Source organism: Dermacentor albipictus, chromosome 1 (assembly GCF_038994185.2).
Source record: "Dermacentor albipictus isolate Rhodes 1998 colony chromosome 1, USDA_Dalb.pri_finalv2, whole genome shotgun sequence".
NCBI lineage: Eukaryota > Metazoa > Arthropoda > Arachnida > Ixodida > Ixodidae > Dermacentor > Dermacentor albipictus.
In genome coordinates this window covers 187,310,426-187,327,800 of record NC_091821.1, presented here as the reverse complement: position 1 = coordinate 187,327,800, position 17,375 = coordinate 187,310,426, and the positions used below count along the sequence as shown (strand labels likewise).

The following is a 17,375-nucleotide window of genomic DNA, read 5'->3' as shown; positions in this document are numbered from 1 at the left end:
TAGAAAACATTGATTGTTTAGCAAGATACATAGGTGCTCGCCGGTGCAACATGGGCTCCCACAAATTGGGTCTACAAGTACTCATAGAGTACGCATCGCGTAGCACTTTTGTTCTGCATGTATGTTCTTGTTTATCGTTGCTTGATAGTTTTATGTCGTACATTGTTACCTGTTGTCATAGTGCCGTAATGTCCTTGGTAAGCACACGTATACCAATAATTGATGCTAGCTAATGTATAGCGAAAGGATGCGGTTCTCTTTTTTTTCATATGTATTATTTTATTTTGTTATGCTTATAGAGTACCATCGACTGAATAATATGACATTTAAGCGGCACTTATAAATTGAATAGGCCTCATTGTATTGTTGATAATTATACTTCAGTAGCGTTATTAACTGCACTATGGAGGTAGTGAATATGACGATAAACGATTACTAACATACAGTTAGTACTGACAAAGACCTGTTTACTAACAGTGTGAGTCTTCGGCTTAGTGCCATTTAAAAGCTTCAGCAGGTAGCGCATAGTACTATCAATTTACTGTATTCACTTACTAAGAAGGTAGAACTTTTTGCGACAAGTAACGTGTTAATACTCAGCTAGCGAATATGACGACCTTTTCCTTTCGTTTCTTTTTTTTTTTTTTAAGTGACAGGGCAAAAGGGGAGCGCAAGTTTTCCTAAGTACCAAGACAAGCGATCAATCTGGAAGGGCCATTTTGTCAGCTTTTGGCGTCGGGGTCACTGTATGGCCTTCTACCACCGCACAGGCCTGACTGGCACACTCTTGAATTGCTTGTGACACCACGTGACCCGCAATCCCGCTTTCGGTGCCTTGAGCAGTCTCCTTTTTCGCGTCCGAAGCCGCGCTACACTTGACATGCGTTTTACACAACAGGTCGCATAAAAAGTTCTGTAATTAATTATTTGTGGCATACTAGAGGAATAGATGCTTGGTAGTGTAATTATGAAGTCTACAGCTAACTAAAAGAAGGGGGGGGGGGAAGCGGACATAATTTTTTCTTTTATGTCAATGCTCATTTAATCCTTTCGTGCCATGCCAAGGTATACTTATCTAACTTGGAAGCGATTTAACACTGCAGGCATTTGCCGGAACAAACGACGCGAGGCTGCGTAACACTTGCGTCACTTCAGCAAGAGTGCGTGCTCCAAAACAGACATCGCCAGGAGGGTGGGAGGAGATGCGGGAGAGAGACAAGACGATCGACGAGCTCCGCTGTGATGCGCGGGGTTGAAAGATGCGGACTGATTCCGGCCCCGTGGATTGCTCTGATATCCTCAAAAAGCCCAATACACGCGCGCTTCTGCAATCCGCGGCCCACCTAAATACGGCTTCAGCCACACAGAATCGGACCAGCGACTCGAGCGTTCGTACGGAGACCAGCTGGGGCGTTATTCTCTAAGGTATTCTCTGGGGCGATCGCACTGGGGAATGCGTTCACTTTCGCGACATTCCGTGCGACTAGCGCTCAGAGGCGACGGCGTCCACAGGCTACAGCCTGTGCTACAGAGTTCCTGGGGTACGTGCTATTCACGGAAATTGGCAAATTCCGCCATGCTGTCGAATTCGCCATCTGGTCGGCTCTGATTGGCTCAGTGGGCTGCTACTGAGGGGGTCGCAAAAGAGTTTTTTTTTCAAGGCTTACACCATAGGGACAAAACTTTCGCAAGAATACTCGCAAATTTTACGTGTACGGAACGTACACGTAAAATTTCCGTCCTACGATTTGAGCAGGGTACGTGAGCTGAAGAAGTATTTTACTTCAAGAGCGAAAGAATAAAAGAGCCATTGAACAATTGCTGCTCCATTTCAACGTCGTAGCGGTAACTGTCACATGCACAACAACAGAAACAAGATTTATTTATTTATTTGTTTGTTTATTTATTTGCGAAAAAGTTCTTCCCCTTAGCGACAAAGCCTTACAAAAAACACCCACAAAATTTCATGGGCTTAACCCATAATGTTTCGCACAAATTTGTCGGGTTAGCTGAATTGATATTTGCAGTAGGAGAGTCACATTATAATACAGTGTGGAGCACTTACTGTCGCAAATTAGGACAAAAGAAGTCAGAAAGTGCTCTTGCGCGCTTCAAGAGGAGCACACAGCTAGGAAAGTCGAGTTGCACAAGTCACTCTTTAGGGTCGCAACTGACGCAGTGGGGCGTACATTTCTTCCTTATCGCATTCGGATCACAGGTGGTTTCCTGTTCGCTTTGAAATATATGTTGGTATCCTCACAAAATCAGTAATTTCCATTCAGCTGGGACGAGAGGCTTGATGGCCGAGCGATATATCTCAAGCAGCACATACACTGAAGGACAGTTGACTTCAGCACGTTGCAAAGTTCCGCACACTACGTTCCCCCAAACTGCATGAAAACACTAGGTCCAGTCGAAACCAAGCTAATTGGGAGAGGCTAGACAGAGCGTTCCTAACCTCTGTGCAGGTGTCACTTGGTAACAGACAGTTGACAGATTAGGAAAAAGATGGTTGTGACAGAGAAACTACGAAGGAATTGAGAAATCGGTTATGCTTTGTAAAGTGCAATTGCGTATACTTAGTGCAGAACCTTAATTCATTGTGTCCTATCTTATACTTTATCTGAAAACATTCTTATATTTAACACTGACCTAGCTCTGATGTCCTATTCAAACGCCGCACCTGGTGTCTGCAAACTGGTGTCTGCAAACCAACGCGTTTCGTGAAAGATAATTTGTGGGTGACAGTGCGACAAAAAGGCAAAGCGCGTGCGTTAAAGAAATAACGCGGAACAAGCACTCGTTAACTAAAGAATTACGAACGCTGTCTTGCGTCCTTTTCACCAGTATAACCCGAAGAAGGTAAAACGGAAGTAAAACCACTAACGTGGGACCGTATTTTGCAACGACTCTTCTCCTTCGCTTCATTTCTTATCATCCGTCGTAACGGGTAAGTATCCTGCCACAACGGAGATGTAGCGGCATGCGAGCCAACAATGAAGTGTAAACTACAAAATGTTAATAGTCGTTGCGAAATAGGATCACTGTCCTTGCTTCGGAACACATACCCCCGTGACAGTGCGACCGATGCTCTGTCAACTATGCCCACAGCGTGACTGCACCTTTAGGACAACACACCGCGATGGAAGTGGCACATTCACCCGAGGAATTATCCCAGAAAACTCGGCGCTTTTGGCTTAAGAGCTGCAGCAGCGTACCTTCGGAGAATTTTCCGCGTCGCCCGATGTCTGTACGAAACCCGTGACGGAGTCTTGCGAGCGCTGCAACCTCAGGCTTTGTCGTGTGCTTCCGCTGCGCGCGCTGTTGCGAGCATCGAAAGCAGCATTCAACGCCGAGGCACAGCCCTACATTAATATCCTTCGTAGATGTGCCAGACGCACTGCCACCGAGTGCGGGAAGACTCACCGCGCACTGTCGCCGCTCAGCTGCTTTCAGGCGGTCATCCGAATGGAGCGCGTAAGCCGAAATGCGCCGGCGGACGGCAGCGCGCGCGGACCATGTGCGCCACCACTCTCCCTCTCCACGGCCGGAGCGCCCTTTCTCTTCGCGCTTTCCGAAAGCGAAGCGTCCAGTAGCCGCCGGCTAGCCGGCCGAGCGCTTGCCGCCGTTGTATGGGCTCCAGAAGTGCACGCGGGCCTGTTATGCGGCCACGCGGGCCCGTGTTTCGCGCGTCAACGCGATGCGAGCCGAATCGGCGCCCCGATACTTTAAGGGCGTCTCTGAGGCCACGAGCCGGCCCGGAGAAGCCTCGCCGAGGGCGAGAGAAAGAAAGAGTCGTGAGCGAAGGTGCGCGGTTGGCTCGGTCCTTGTCGGGCTTCAAGGGCAGCCGCCGCTTTGTTGCGCACGAATCTGGTGCAAAACGCTCAACGGGTGCGACACATTCTTGCTCCGCTGTGGCCAGCACGCCACGATGCTGCCGAGGGTTTTCCATTTACAAGCGCTTCATGTCCCATTAAAAAGAGCGCGCCGACTGTCTCGTCAAGCACAGGTTGCACTTTTTTGCACATCAGGCAGTTAACTTTCGCGCTAGCTTAGCGTTAACTGCATTAACGATAACGTTCATCGAATCAGCACAGAGCTGTACATGCGCGGAGGGAGGCTGAAGGGCCGGTTCGCAAAGCTATCGTTATGCAAGCGCGGACGTCCTGGATATACCACTGGCTTGGCTACTACTGCCTGGTATTTTGTAAGCGTTATTTCCTTTCGATTCTTCCTATTTTTTCATTATCCATCCAACCCAGTGCACGGTGGATCGCGGATTTAGCGGGGGCACGGCTTCGAGGGAGCCAATGACAAAGGGCAAGAATAATGGGAAATGAAAAGGATAATCACAAAAAGTATGTGGCATCAAGCGTCTAACAAGGCGCACTTCCATGTGAGAAGCTTCGTCAATCCTGCCGCGCCGACTTTTCGTGTTGATATATATATACTATCGCAGTTTTCCGAAGTTCAGCTGTTAACGTTGAGTAACGCCGTAGTCTATATAGGGTTCCGGAATAAGCTGACCACCTGCGGTTATTTAAGGTGCGCCGTGCGCCTAAACCTGAGTATATTATCGGTTGCTTTTTTTTTTTCCTTTTTGATTGGCTGCCACCGGAATGTGGCCGCAAATCAAACAAGCGACCTCGCGCTGTTGAGCGGCAGAATGCCTGAGCCACTGAACTACCACGGCGGCTGCGATTATAGGTAATGAGTGCGCTGAGACTTCAGCAATTCTTCGTAAATGTGTATGCATATCGCGGTTAGGTCATGTATCGAGAACGGCTTGCGCCCATAAATGAGGGTGCAGAAACCATGGATCAGGCCTCGCAGGGCCGTCTGCGTCAGCAGGTGTTTGGTGTGTTGCCACACCACGTACCCGAGCACATGAGGGTTAGACCTTCCCGCGTGTATAGGTGCGCGGCTTAGCCGTGTCTGGGAAAAGGGGGATCCTGGGGGTTGAGCCGTTGCCAGAGCAAGGGGCCATCGACATCCGAGCTGGTGGCCTCGTCCGAGCTTAAGGTCTCGTCCCTTAAGAAGAGGCCCTCTCATTTAGCAAACCGCTCACAAGAGCGGGTCAGCGGGTGTCCAGCGCCTCGGAAGAGTTGATGGACACAACACCCATTCAGACGGCGCCCTTAGCGCCGTAAGAGCGGCGTGAATCTCTCGACTGCTCTAGAAAAGAGCAAATTCGCATCATGGCGCCCAGAGAGGGCTCTGTGAGCTATCTCCTTTTTCTGAAACACAGAGCACAGAGAGCACATTCAAAATGCTCCACAATCTCGATGACATTAAAGAACTCCTACATAAGTACAATCCAAAGGTGCTATGGGTTCAAAGAACACGCCTCAAACATACGCAAACGAACTTTCTCCGACAATATGCTATTTTTCGTAAAGACCGCGATGACACTATCGTGTCATCCGGTGGTGTGGTTATCATAGTCGAGAGAAGTGTTGCCTGCCGGGAATTAAAACTTTGTACGCCCCTAGAGGCAGTTGCTGTCCGAGGGGTGCTGTTTGACAAGCTAGTCACTATCAGCTCTGTATACATCACTCCTAATGATCAATTTAATAAAATCCAATTCCAAAACTACATATGTTAACTTCCTGTGCCATACATAGTTGTGGGAGATCTAAACGCACATAACACTTTGTGGGGAGACTCTCGCTGTGGTGCGAGAGGACGGCTAACAGAAAACATCCTATTCTCTTCAAGTGCCTGTTTGCTTAACAAGAAAGAACCAATATTCTACAGCCCTATACGCACAAATCATTTTCTTCCATAGACTTAAGCACAGCGTCCAGTACAATTGTGCCGTATCTAGAGTGGAATGTGATTAATGACCCTTATGGAAGTGATCACTACCCCATTGTTCTAAAGCTTACAAAACAAACTAAGTGCTCTGCACACCTTTTTCAATGGAAAGTTGATTCAGCCGACTGCACGACGTAGGCAGACCGTCGCCCGAAGTACCATGAGGGGCGAGCTTCGCGCTGCAGCCTCCCAGTTTCGGTTTCGCGCGCTCTGATAGCCTAATTTCGTCGTGCCACAGTTTCGCGGGTAATCATTTTTTTTAGATCCAAAAGTTTATATGATTTGTAGATAGTTTACTTCAATTGCCCAATTATGATGAGCCTGATGAAACTAAAAGTATAAAAGTTCATTAATTGATTTTGGTTAATCAGCAACTAATTCAGTGAGAAATCAGTGAGAAAGAAACTTGGCATAGGACAAACCAAGTTGTATGCACTAAAAGATAAGCGGGGTAATATCATGAGCAATCTCGAAGGTATAGTAAAAGCAGCGGAAGAATTCTATACTGATCTGCGCAGTACCCAGAGGAGTCAGGATACCTCCATTAGAAACAGTAATGAATAGGATACAGAAACTCCTCCTAGAATTAGCGATGTGGTCAAAAGGGCCTCGCAGGACATGGAACAAGGAAGAGCGGCAGGAGAAGAAGGAATAACAGCCGATTTAATCAAAGATGGAGGAGGCATAAGGCTTGGAAAACTGGCGGTTCTATATACGAAGTGTCTATCGACTGCAAAGGTCCCAGAAAACTGGAAGAATGCAAACATTATACTAATCCACAGAAAGGGAGACGTTAAAGAATTGAAAAATTATAGGCCCATTAGTTTACTCGCAGTATTATCTAAAATATTCACCAAAATAATCTCCAATAGAATAAGGGCAACACTGGACTTTAGTCAACCAAGGGAACAGGCTGGCTTTAGGAAGCGATACTGTGCAATGGATCACATCCACATCATTAATTAGGCAATCGAGAAATCTGCAGAGTACAATCACCCTATCTATATGGCTTCCATAGATTGCGAAAATGCATTTGATTCAGTAGAAATACCAGCAGTTATAGAGGCATTACGTAATCAAGGAGTACAGAACGCTTACGTAAATACATTGGAAAATATGTACAGAGGTTCTACAGCTACCATAATTCTACACAAGAAAAGAAGGAAGATACCTATAAAGAAAGGGGTCAGACAGGGAGGCACAATATCTCCAATGATATTCACTGTGTGCATGGAAGAAGTATTCAAGATATTAAACTGGGAAGGCTTAGGAGGACGGCGAATATCTCAGCAACTTTCGGTTTGCCGATGACATTGTTCTATTCAGCAACACTGCAGACGAGTTACAACAAATGATTGAGGACCTTAACAGAGAAAGCGTAAGAGTGGGGTCGGAGATTAATATGCTGAAGGGACAAAGATAACGATGAATAACCGGGCAAAGGAACAAGAGTTCAGGATCGCCAGTCAACCTCTAGAGTCTGTGAAAGAGTACATTTACCTACAGGTCGACTAATCACAGGGAACCCTGATCATGAGAAGTAAATTCACAGAAGAATAAAAATGGGTTGGATCGCATACGGCAGACATTGTCAGCTCCTGACTGCATGGAAGCTTACGATTATCATTGAAAAGGAAAGTGTATAATCAGTGCATTTGGTTGGATCGCATACGGCAGACATTGTCAGCTCCTGACTGCATGGAAGCTTACCATATCATTGAAAAGGAAGGTGTATAATCAGTGCATTTTACCAGTGCTGACATATGGGGCAGAGACCTGGAGATTGACAAAGAAGCTTAAGACCAAGTTAAGGACCGCGCAAAGAGCGATGTAACGAAGAATGCTATGCATAACCTTAAGGGGAAGCTTTAGCTCGAGTGCTCCTATCTAAATACACGTAAAAGGAGAATTCGTTTTTCTCGGCAACCACTGCACCAAATTTGACGAGGTTTGTTGCATTTAAAAGAAAAGCTTAAGATGTAGTGACTGTTGGTTTCGAATTTTTGAGTTAGGTAATCAATTTTTTTATTAAAAGTCAGCAAAAATTGAAAATTTTCAAAAGACGATACTATCAAGTTTACAACTCTGTAACTCAAGAAGAAAAAAAGATAATACAATCCTGTGAATTTCATCTAATAGTAAATATAAAGCGGACAAAATTGATATGTTACACATGAATATAAAAAAAAATTAGTAACATGGAAATACAGCTTTTGCAGAACCCTTGTAGCCAACGTAACAAATTCACGTAAGATGTAAAATGACATATCGAATTTGTCCGCTTTGAATGATCTAATGGATGCCGTTTGCAGAACCGCGAAATCTGTCTTTGATGCAGAGCGATGAATTCGTAAGCTTCGTGCTTCTATTTTTTTCACACGGTCGAATATTTGAAATTTTTAAAAAGAAAATTCAGGCTCTAAATCGAAATTCCGCATCCAAGAGTCACTAGAATTTAGCTTTCTCTCTCAAATGCAACAAACTTCATTAAAATCGGTCCAGGGGTTTTCTCAGAAAGATGTTTTTTTTTGCATTTTACATGTATTTGAATAGGCAGCGTCGGAGTTGCGCCCGAGCTAAAGCTTTCTCTTAGGCGACACAAAGAGCGGTTTGGATCAGAGAGAAAACGGGTATAGCCGATATTCTAATTGACATTAAGAGAAAAAAAAATGGAGCTGGGCAGGTCGTGTAATGCACAGGTTAGATAACCGTTGGACCACTAGCGTTACAGAATGGGTGCCGAGAGAAGGGACACGCAGTCGAGGACGGCAAAAGACTAGGTGGAGCGATGAAATTAGGAAATTTGCAGGCGCTAGTTGGAATCGGTTGTCGCAAGACAGGGGTAATTGGAGATCGCAAGGAGAGGCCTTCGTCCTGCAGTGGGCATAAAATAGGATTATGATGATGATTATGATTATGATCATCATCGACTAATTACTCCGTATCACCCGTCACTCCGTGCTCGCCACCTCTGACGGCGTGTCTCCGATTAAACTATCATTTTATTTCAAAGCGGATATTTTTAAATATTACTTAAAGTCTTTGTAGAAACCCCCTATATAGACGCAACTGAGTGTCACATTCATGAAGACACCGTTTACACAGCCCTAAGAACTTAGGGTCACTGAACTGCGCTTGTGAAGGATGTTCCATAGGTGTAAGGGTGTTTTCGACCTTGCACCAAGACAAGAGAGCCAAGTTTTAATGAAATATTTTTACAAAATGATGCTTTTCACTTTAAATTAAGAGTTTTGTCTTGCTTCCGAGCGCACGTAAGTGAATAATAATTGACCTGACAAGCCCGGGTAACTATAGCTCTGCATTTATGTAGAACTTACCGGGGTCTGTGTTACTTGATACAGACCCGATTTACTGGCTCACTCTCAAATATATAAAATGTGATGGGTAACGGACGGCATGTTTCCCAACCAAGCCATGATTTCAGAGATGAAATGTTAGCGATTTTCGCATTTTCTTGACTCATTGAATGTGACATATAGTTCAATGAACAAACTTTATCCTTACCGGTTAACCAGTAGACGTTCCCATGTTCACATCGTCTGTTTGTGGGCCTTCAATTTTGTTGGCTATTAGAGTGATCTGAACAGGTGAATCAAGGTGCTGTGCTAATGCCGTACATAGTAAGCCTATGGAAACACTTATCTTAGTCAAGAGTAGTATAGTCTGCCGATAAAATGAACTTGGTTAGGCCGAACTTCCGGATATACCGAACACTTGTGAAGCGCTTGGTTTGTTCTTCATAGGCGCAATGAAAACGGAAATGGATACCATGAATTACGGAAGTCTTGCATTTCAGTTAACCCGCACTTTCGAGGCCTCCACTGACGCACGATGAAGGTCACTCCCTAACCACCTCCTCACATTTTTTAAAAATAAAAATAAAATAAAAATAAATAACAATTTCTGGCTCCGCCACTGATTATCTCGTCCTACTGTCCGTCGCTGTCAGCAGAGCGCAACATTACTTTCAGCCAACCATACAGAACCTAATAAAACGCTCTCTAGCATTTTCTTTTCCTGAAACACTTTCACTTATTTCCTCCTAGTAGCAGCCATTCAGATAATACACGTATATGTGTTTCAGGATTATCATGTCAAGCTGAACTTCGTGTTCCCTTCGAGGTTGAGTGCAATACAGCCCCAAATTGTCAAAATGTCGTCGTAAAGTATAAACGACTAAATGGAGAATCTATGAACTGTAGCGTTGCGACCTTAAAGAGGCTCTGCAACACCTCTTTTCCCCATACCTAGCTTAGAACACACTGGAGTGAGCGCGATGCCTTTCAATAACTACATTTAAAAAATGGAAAAGAACATAATGCCAGTGGAGACATGTATATAGAGAGCACAAGGCCTCCTTTTTTTCTTCATTCCCCCGGCCTCTTCTGAACTTCCAGGCTATGGTGCACTTGGTGTCTGACAAAGACGCCCGAGAGCGTCAAACCGCTTCCCAGTTTGCTAGAACATTGGAGGGGTGTGCATGTGTATGTGAACTTTTGCTGTGGATTTAACTCATGGTCATGAACGATTGCCCAATGGCCGACATCTATATGTGCTGCGCCCAGTTTACGACGTCACTGACGGCGGCAAAATAGAGGCGGCCTCAAAAGCCGCAGGACATAGAGAGATCGAGAGAGCTTTCTTTCATGCCAGATTGCGAGCTTCCTGCTGCATGCAGCGGAATAATATATTTGGCTCTCATGCATGTTCATGACGATTATCTGCAGATCTCAAACGTTTTCTTAACGTGCTTAAAAAGGTCGTACAGTGCCCCTTTAAATTGATTGATTGAATTTATACCCATTTGGTGAAGCACCGAGGCGGGCTTGCAGGGCACGGCCAACCAATGTGCCACTGGCAGCGAAGGGCCTGGCCGACGTCGGAGCGTGACGCCTACTATTGAGGCCGTTTACACAGAGAGGCCGCAAGTACGTGTGTGTGTCCAAGCCGGAGCCGCCCTCGAACGGGGTCAGGGCGTGGCCCGCGGGCGGCCAGAGCGGCGACCCTGGGGGGCAATGCTGCAGCTGATTTGGCGCCAACACCAATCATCCCATGCAGACACACCGCGCCGTCGCTTTCTCTTTCAGTAGCGTCTGTTGTGCATACGGACTGGCAAGCATGCAGGTCGGGAGACACGCGAGGCGTACGGCAGCGCTGTTTATCACAAGGTCATGTATGTGTGAGAAGTGGCGCATGAACTATTTTTCGAGTCGGAGGTTAACCGCAAACCATAGGCGCCGACTACGGGAAGGGGGGGGGGGGCGGGCTCCGGGGTCCGGGCCCCCTCCGGAGTTTTCCGGATTGAGGGGCTGAGCCACCCCCCCCACCCCTCCCCTTCCCGCAGCGATGCCGAAGCCTATCCCCTCACCCCACCTAACGTGTTATTGCCAGAGTTTTCTCACGCAAATCATTTGAGGTTTCTTTTGAGTTGCCTCGACCTTTTCACTTGACATTTTATTGTGGCTAATAGCTTACTGCATCATTGTCGGCGCAGACGTGCACGGATTTTAATTCATATTTTGCTTTATTTATGCAAATCCTGACAATAGGAGAACAAGCGCATAAGAAGTACCAGCGGCGGCTGCCTCATCCGTATTTTCTCACTTGAAGATTAATTATTTTAAATTTCCCCTGTTAACACCATGCGCATGCACTATTTAAATATGTACACAGGACAAAGTTTATTATATGTTTAAAGAGAAGGAGGTAGGCAATTAACAATTATTTCTAAAGGTATTGATAGCTTGTGCCTAGAGAATGAATATGTTGCTGTATGTTTACCTCGCTTAAGATGCTTCGCGTGGTTTTTTGGCCCTGAAAAATACCTGTAGACTTTACTGACCCCTTCGGCAGAGTCTTTTATCAACGGCGTGTGAAATGCACATGAATGATATGTCTCAGTATTGCTTCTCTTTCCGGTAAGCATGGCTAACGACTCATGAAAAAGAAAACACTTCTAATAATTTACAACATTTATTAGGGATGGAAATATCGTCACTTGCATGCAGAGGTCATAAATATATACACGATGTCCCAATTAACTATCATGAATCAATATTAAAAAAAGCAATGCGTTACTGGAAAGAAACCTAGTGCATATGGTTTCCAGTACAGTGGAGTAGCTGACAGTAATTTTGTTGTTACTGAAATTTCATTACGTAATTGTAATTAATTATCTAACTCGAGACGTACTATCATAATTATTAAAGTGTCAATGAGGCATTTGTAGGCACAGCCAAAGTACATCTAACTGCGGTATTTTCAGCGACGTACTAATTGCATACTGATTTTTTCCGATTGATAAATAAACACTGCGAAATATGGCGAATACCACATGACTGCGCTCCCACCCGCGTCATAAGGCAGCGCCCTCGGACAGGCTCCTTCTGAGTTAGTCAGAACGTAATGAAGGAAATAGAGAAAAAAATCACCACCAAAGCACTCCGTACAGATGATTAACCAGTGAAGCAGAAACGTGCGGCCCCGTTGTTTATCACTGGGTTTATCTCGACGGTTCATTAATCGACAGCTTGGTACGCTGCCGGATAGTTGCTGCTTGCGCTCGGCTGCACGAGCCTGTTATTGTGCCCGGGCTGCAGCATCGGTACGTCGTAGACGAGCTCGTTCCTGGTTCTGCTCGCGGTGCTGCTGATCGAAAGCTGCCTGCTCCTCAGGAGTGCGTATGACGCGTGGCCTACCCATTTTGGAGCCGGAGAGAAACTGCTGCGCGACCGCTCGACTGCGACGGAGAGCAACGACGTCACTACCGGCGCAGTCAATCGCGCGCCTCTCTTTCGCATTTTTTTTCGTGCATTCGCATGAGGTTTCACAGGAGGAGTTTTCGGCGTACAGGCGACAGGCGGACGGACGGACGAATCGACTAGCCACATACAGCTCCGCTGTAAAGCATCGCGATCGAGTTAGTGCTTTATCTGCCGCGCCCCGGCCGAAATAACACGTCGCGTTTGGTATTAGTTGGAAACAAGCTGTGATAGCTGTTGTCTTATCGTAGATAAAATGCGCGGGTGTTTTTTCGTTTTGTTTTGTTTTTTGCCACAAAACCTATCGCCACAAAAGCGAATTGAGAACATCAGTGAAAATGTTTAAATGTGCGTTTTGTTTCGTCTTAGTCGTCACGTCTTCCTCTAATTGAGCAGAAGGTAAACACGATCCTTGCCTTGGGATCTGCAAATGGCAACAAGAGGAAGGCCGCAAATATATATATCAGTCATGGAAGTGTGGCGGTAGTCCAAACGCGTCGGCTATCATTAGAAACGATGAAAACCAGAGAAAAACCGGCAGCTTCAAGAAACAGTGGCGTGGGCTCTCTATTTGAGTCATATTGCCTACACACGGATGTTCTAGCATTTGTGACCTAAAACCCTCTTGCTAGCGTGTGGAACGTGGCCGTCCAGGTACCAATTTACAAGTAATCAGTTTGGAGGATTCTAAACGACTCGGCCTTTCACCCGTACCACCTTAGCATGCACCAATGCTTGGAAGAAAGGTAGCGAACTGCGGAATCGTCTAGGTTTCTCGAATTGGGTCCTCACAAAAGCCGATGAAGCACTGGACTTTTTGAAATCCTTGAAGTATAGTGGTGGATGAGTTTCTCAGTGAAGTCTCGCTGTCATGTCTTCCATTTCTGTGATATCAGCAAGACGAAGCACCAACACACAGCAGCATCCGAGCATGAAACTGGCTAGATGAGACTTTTCATGCGCAATATATTGGAAGGCACGGGCCTGTATAATTGGCCGGCTAGGTCACCTGACCTCTCTCTACTCGAGGTCTTTCTTTGGAGTTATGTGAAAGATCGTGCTCACATGATCGAGACAGACATCAGATTAGCTCAAGACAAGGATAATGGATGTCTGCCGTAGAATTCGAGCGTCGGTCATCAGGAAAGCCACTGAAGATGTGATAAAAAGGACTCGGCACTGCGCAGTTGCAGGAGACATATTCGAACACGTCCTCTAGGCAGCAGCTGATGTTCAACGGCGCTTACGAATTCATAGATAAGGGCACACTGAAATATGCTGCGTTTTTGTTTTGTTTTTGTGCAGGCGTCCAAATTGCCAATTTGGTTCATTTAGAAGTGGTTATTTACGTTCTTTAACGCATCGGTTTTGCCTCTTGAAAACATGTGGGTCGCTCCCGGACGGTTCATTTCGCTTTTATTTTATGCCATGAACCTGTTTTTGCAGCACGTACACACTCCCGTGAAGACTAAAACAGTCACTTTAATTTTGCTTTGATCCGAAGCAAGTTTCTGGCGCGAAAAATAGCTGCGCGCGCACTCTGTCGATGCGGGTGCGAGCAAAGCCGGGATTTTGAAACATGCTATGCCTATTACATGCATTGCTTTTCGCATTTCGTGCGTGGTCAGAGCGGCGCTTCAGCCGCGTTATCAAGAAGCTTTTGTTATCAATGTGATAAGTCGCCCTTGAGAGGCGGATAATAAGTGTGACGTAGAGAGGAAGGAATAGCTGTAAAACCGCGAAACCTGCTGTTGGTGCTCCTTCCGTACCATTATCAAGGTGATGCGCTGTCTCTTCGTGTTCGCGACAGGCAATGCAGTTGCTTTCAATCAGTTTATTTGAGGGCGCTGCTTTATGATTCGGGTGGGAGTGCAGTCACGTGGTATTTATCATATTTTGTGAGGTTTGTTTGCCAGTTTTAAAAAATGGCTGTGGCTTAGGTAAGGTTAAGCCCAGGATGCGAAGCATACTAGCCTTTATTTTAGTTGTTGAACCACTGTTTAGCCTGGTGAACTGCTGTTGCTTGGCTATATTTGGTTCGGCTAGACGAAGAAACAACTCATGCATTACTGCTTCGCCTTCAAGAGTGGAACGCGACAGCGTTCCCGTCGACCCGCCAAGGGGTGTAAGACAATGGGCTACAGGGCAGCGACTACGCGCCCCGCATTGGACGCGGTGAGCGTCGAGCAAAGCAGCGTGCGGCGCGGCAACGAAATGTGCGCCTGAGCAAGAGACGCACGCCTTAGAAACAGCTCGTTTCTAAGGCAACACCGCATTCACTAGAGGCGCTTTTGTACCGCTTTGAAGCATCGTACTCGTGGCTCAGTGGTAGCGTCTCCGCCCCACACTCCGGAGACCCTGGTTCGATTCCCACCCAGCCCGTCTTGCAAGAGTTGAGCCAAAGCCACTTCTCCTCTGTCATGACGTCACGGTGTCACGTGGTTTCAAGGCGACACCGCCGCGCCTGAGGAGCTGGGTTGAGCTCTCGTAATATGCTTCGCATAAAAGTCGCACGCAATTAGTACGTCGCTGAAAATACAGCAGTTAGATGTATTTTCAGGGTGCATGGGGATGCCTACAAATGCCTCATTGGCACTTTGATAATTAGGACAGTACTTGTCGAATTTAATTTCAGGAAAGAAAGTAATACTGGCGGCTACTCCATTGTACTGGAAACAATATGCACTAGGTTTTCTTCGAGTAACGCAGCTGCTCTTTTTTAAAGTCTTGGTGTATAATAGTTGGGGCACCCTGAATAATTCACTCAGTAACCGAAATGAGGGCAAGCCGGATTCACTCTAAATCAGAACCAACAGCAGCCATGCGCAGAAGCGCTTATACTCGGACTTACAGAAAAATAAAAAAAAAGGGGGGGGGAAGAAAAGACAGAAAGATGCTGCAGTTTCGCCGGAAAGGCGAAGCATTATTTGTGATAGCGAAGTATACGACAATTACACGAAGGAAGATTACACCACCGAGAGACGCCAGATTCTTGGTAGTGGGAGAGGACTCAGGCTGTGAAATTGAACTGTCTCCTGCTATGAGGTCTTGTAAGCGCTCATATAAGGCCGTCACTTCAATGAACAATTCGCATATATACAGGGTGCCCCACATAACTTGAGCAACGAATTTAAAAATGAAAGGCACGTTGGAAGCGAACTGAACCGTACGCATACTATTCGCAATATCTTATAATAACACAGACATTTTTTTGGTTTCCCCATAACTCACTAATTAATTAAGTTTAATTACCCAACTTCGTAATTCTTGGTTGAGGACCCCAAGTATGATTCGCAGATTTGCAGAGCACCTTCAGAAACCACCGATCGAGTTGTTTCCTTTACGAAGCGTCTCACGTTATAAATATAATTTATCGAGGGTCAAATACATAAATAATAATTGCATTGTCATTGCCACAGATGTTGCAAACGAATTCTTGAACGCTACGCACTGTCAAGACAACTAAAATATGTATTTTTTCATAAAAGGATATACTTGTATGTCCCAAAAGTTATGCCCGAAATAACTGATATCAATGCTTCCATGTTTTTTTGTCTATTTAATAAGTACAGGAATATCACACAAACTTTAGAACTATATCAGTTCGAAACCAGCGAAGCAGTGCATGCCGCTGATATGAAAAATGTAATGCCCATGAAATGAACAAGTCGGACAAATATGTTAGTGAAACTTTGTCAGTCAAGAACCTTGTTTACATTTTTGCACATATCCAACGGTCAGGGAAAAATCTCAATGACGCTGTCATTTGTTTCAATGTATTGCGCAGGAGCAGCTGTCACTGGTCGTGTATTGTGAGTAATTGCACTGAAATTATAGTCGCAGCAGAGAGCACATATAAAAAGCAGGCGTTCTGCAAAATATACGAGGGCGATGAAAGTAAGCCAATGCGAATATATGACAAACGGGTTGCTTTATTTAAAAGTAGTCTCCATGAGCATTTAGACATTTGTCCCACTGACTAACGAGTCGCGTGATTCCCGTCTCATAAAATTACTTGGGTTGCTGCTTCAAAAAAAAACTGTAACTGACTCTTTCACGTAATCGTACGACACGAATCTGGTTCCCTTGAGCTGTTTTTTCAGTTGCCCCAAAATGAGGAAGTCGCAAGGCGACAGGTCTGGGCTGTGTGGCGGATGTTGCAGCGTTTCTCACTTGAACTTTGCCACTTTTGTATTAACCACATAAGCGACGTGGGCGAGGGCACTAACGCGGAGCAAGATGACCCCATTCGTCAATTTTCCACGTCGTTTGTCCTTGATTGCGACACGTCGCCAATCCGGCGTTTCACAATATCGGTTACGATTGATAGTATCTCCATGTTTATCAAATTCGATCAGTAATGGCCCCTGACGATCGAAAAGTAAGTCAACACTTTTCCGACAGAAATGACGGTCCTTGCTTTCTTTGGGGGTGGTGAATTCAAATGTTTCCACTCTAACGTTTGCCGTCGTGTTTCAGGTTCGTAGTAGTGGCACCATGATTCGTCCCCGGTCACAACTGCAGACAAGTCGTCACCCTCATTGTGATACCGGATCAGATGAATCAAGGCAGCGCCGAATCTCTCCCTCTTCTAGGGGTGGTTCAAAATGTTGGGCATTCATTGCGCATACAAGAGCCGATAACCGAGATGTTCATGAATTATGGTGTGAACCGAACCGTGACTGGCGTTCACAAGTTCGGTCAGTTCATCGATGCTTATCTTCCACTTTTGTCTGATCAGCTCATCAGCCACTACAATTGCGTTGGGGGCGATTG

General features: G+C 45.7%; 1 protein-coding gene across 6 annotated transcripts in view; it reads right to left on the bottom strand.

Annotated features, from left to right (window-relative positions):
- Nucleotides 1–17,375, bottom strand: part of LOC139054097 (cuticlin-4-like) — a 66,546-nt gene that overhangs the window by 23,878 nt on the left and 25,293 nt on the right. For 2 of the 6 annotated variants that reach the window (XM_070530629.1, XM_070530633.1), the window contains exon 1: nucleotides 3,219–3,419. The exons of 2 other annotated variants lie outside the window; for them this stretch is intronic. The gene's annotated coding sequence lies outside the window, so the exon portion shown is untranslated. 2 more of the 6 variants (XM_070530634.1, XM_070530630.1) reach the window with 2 other exon arrangements.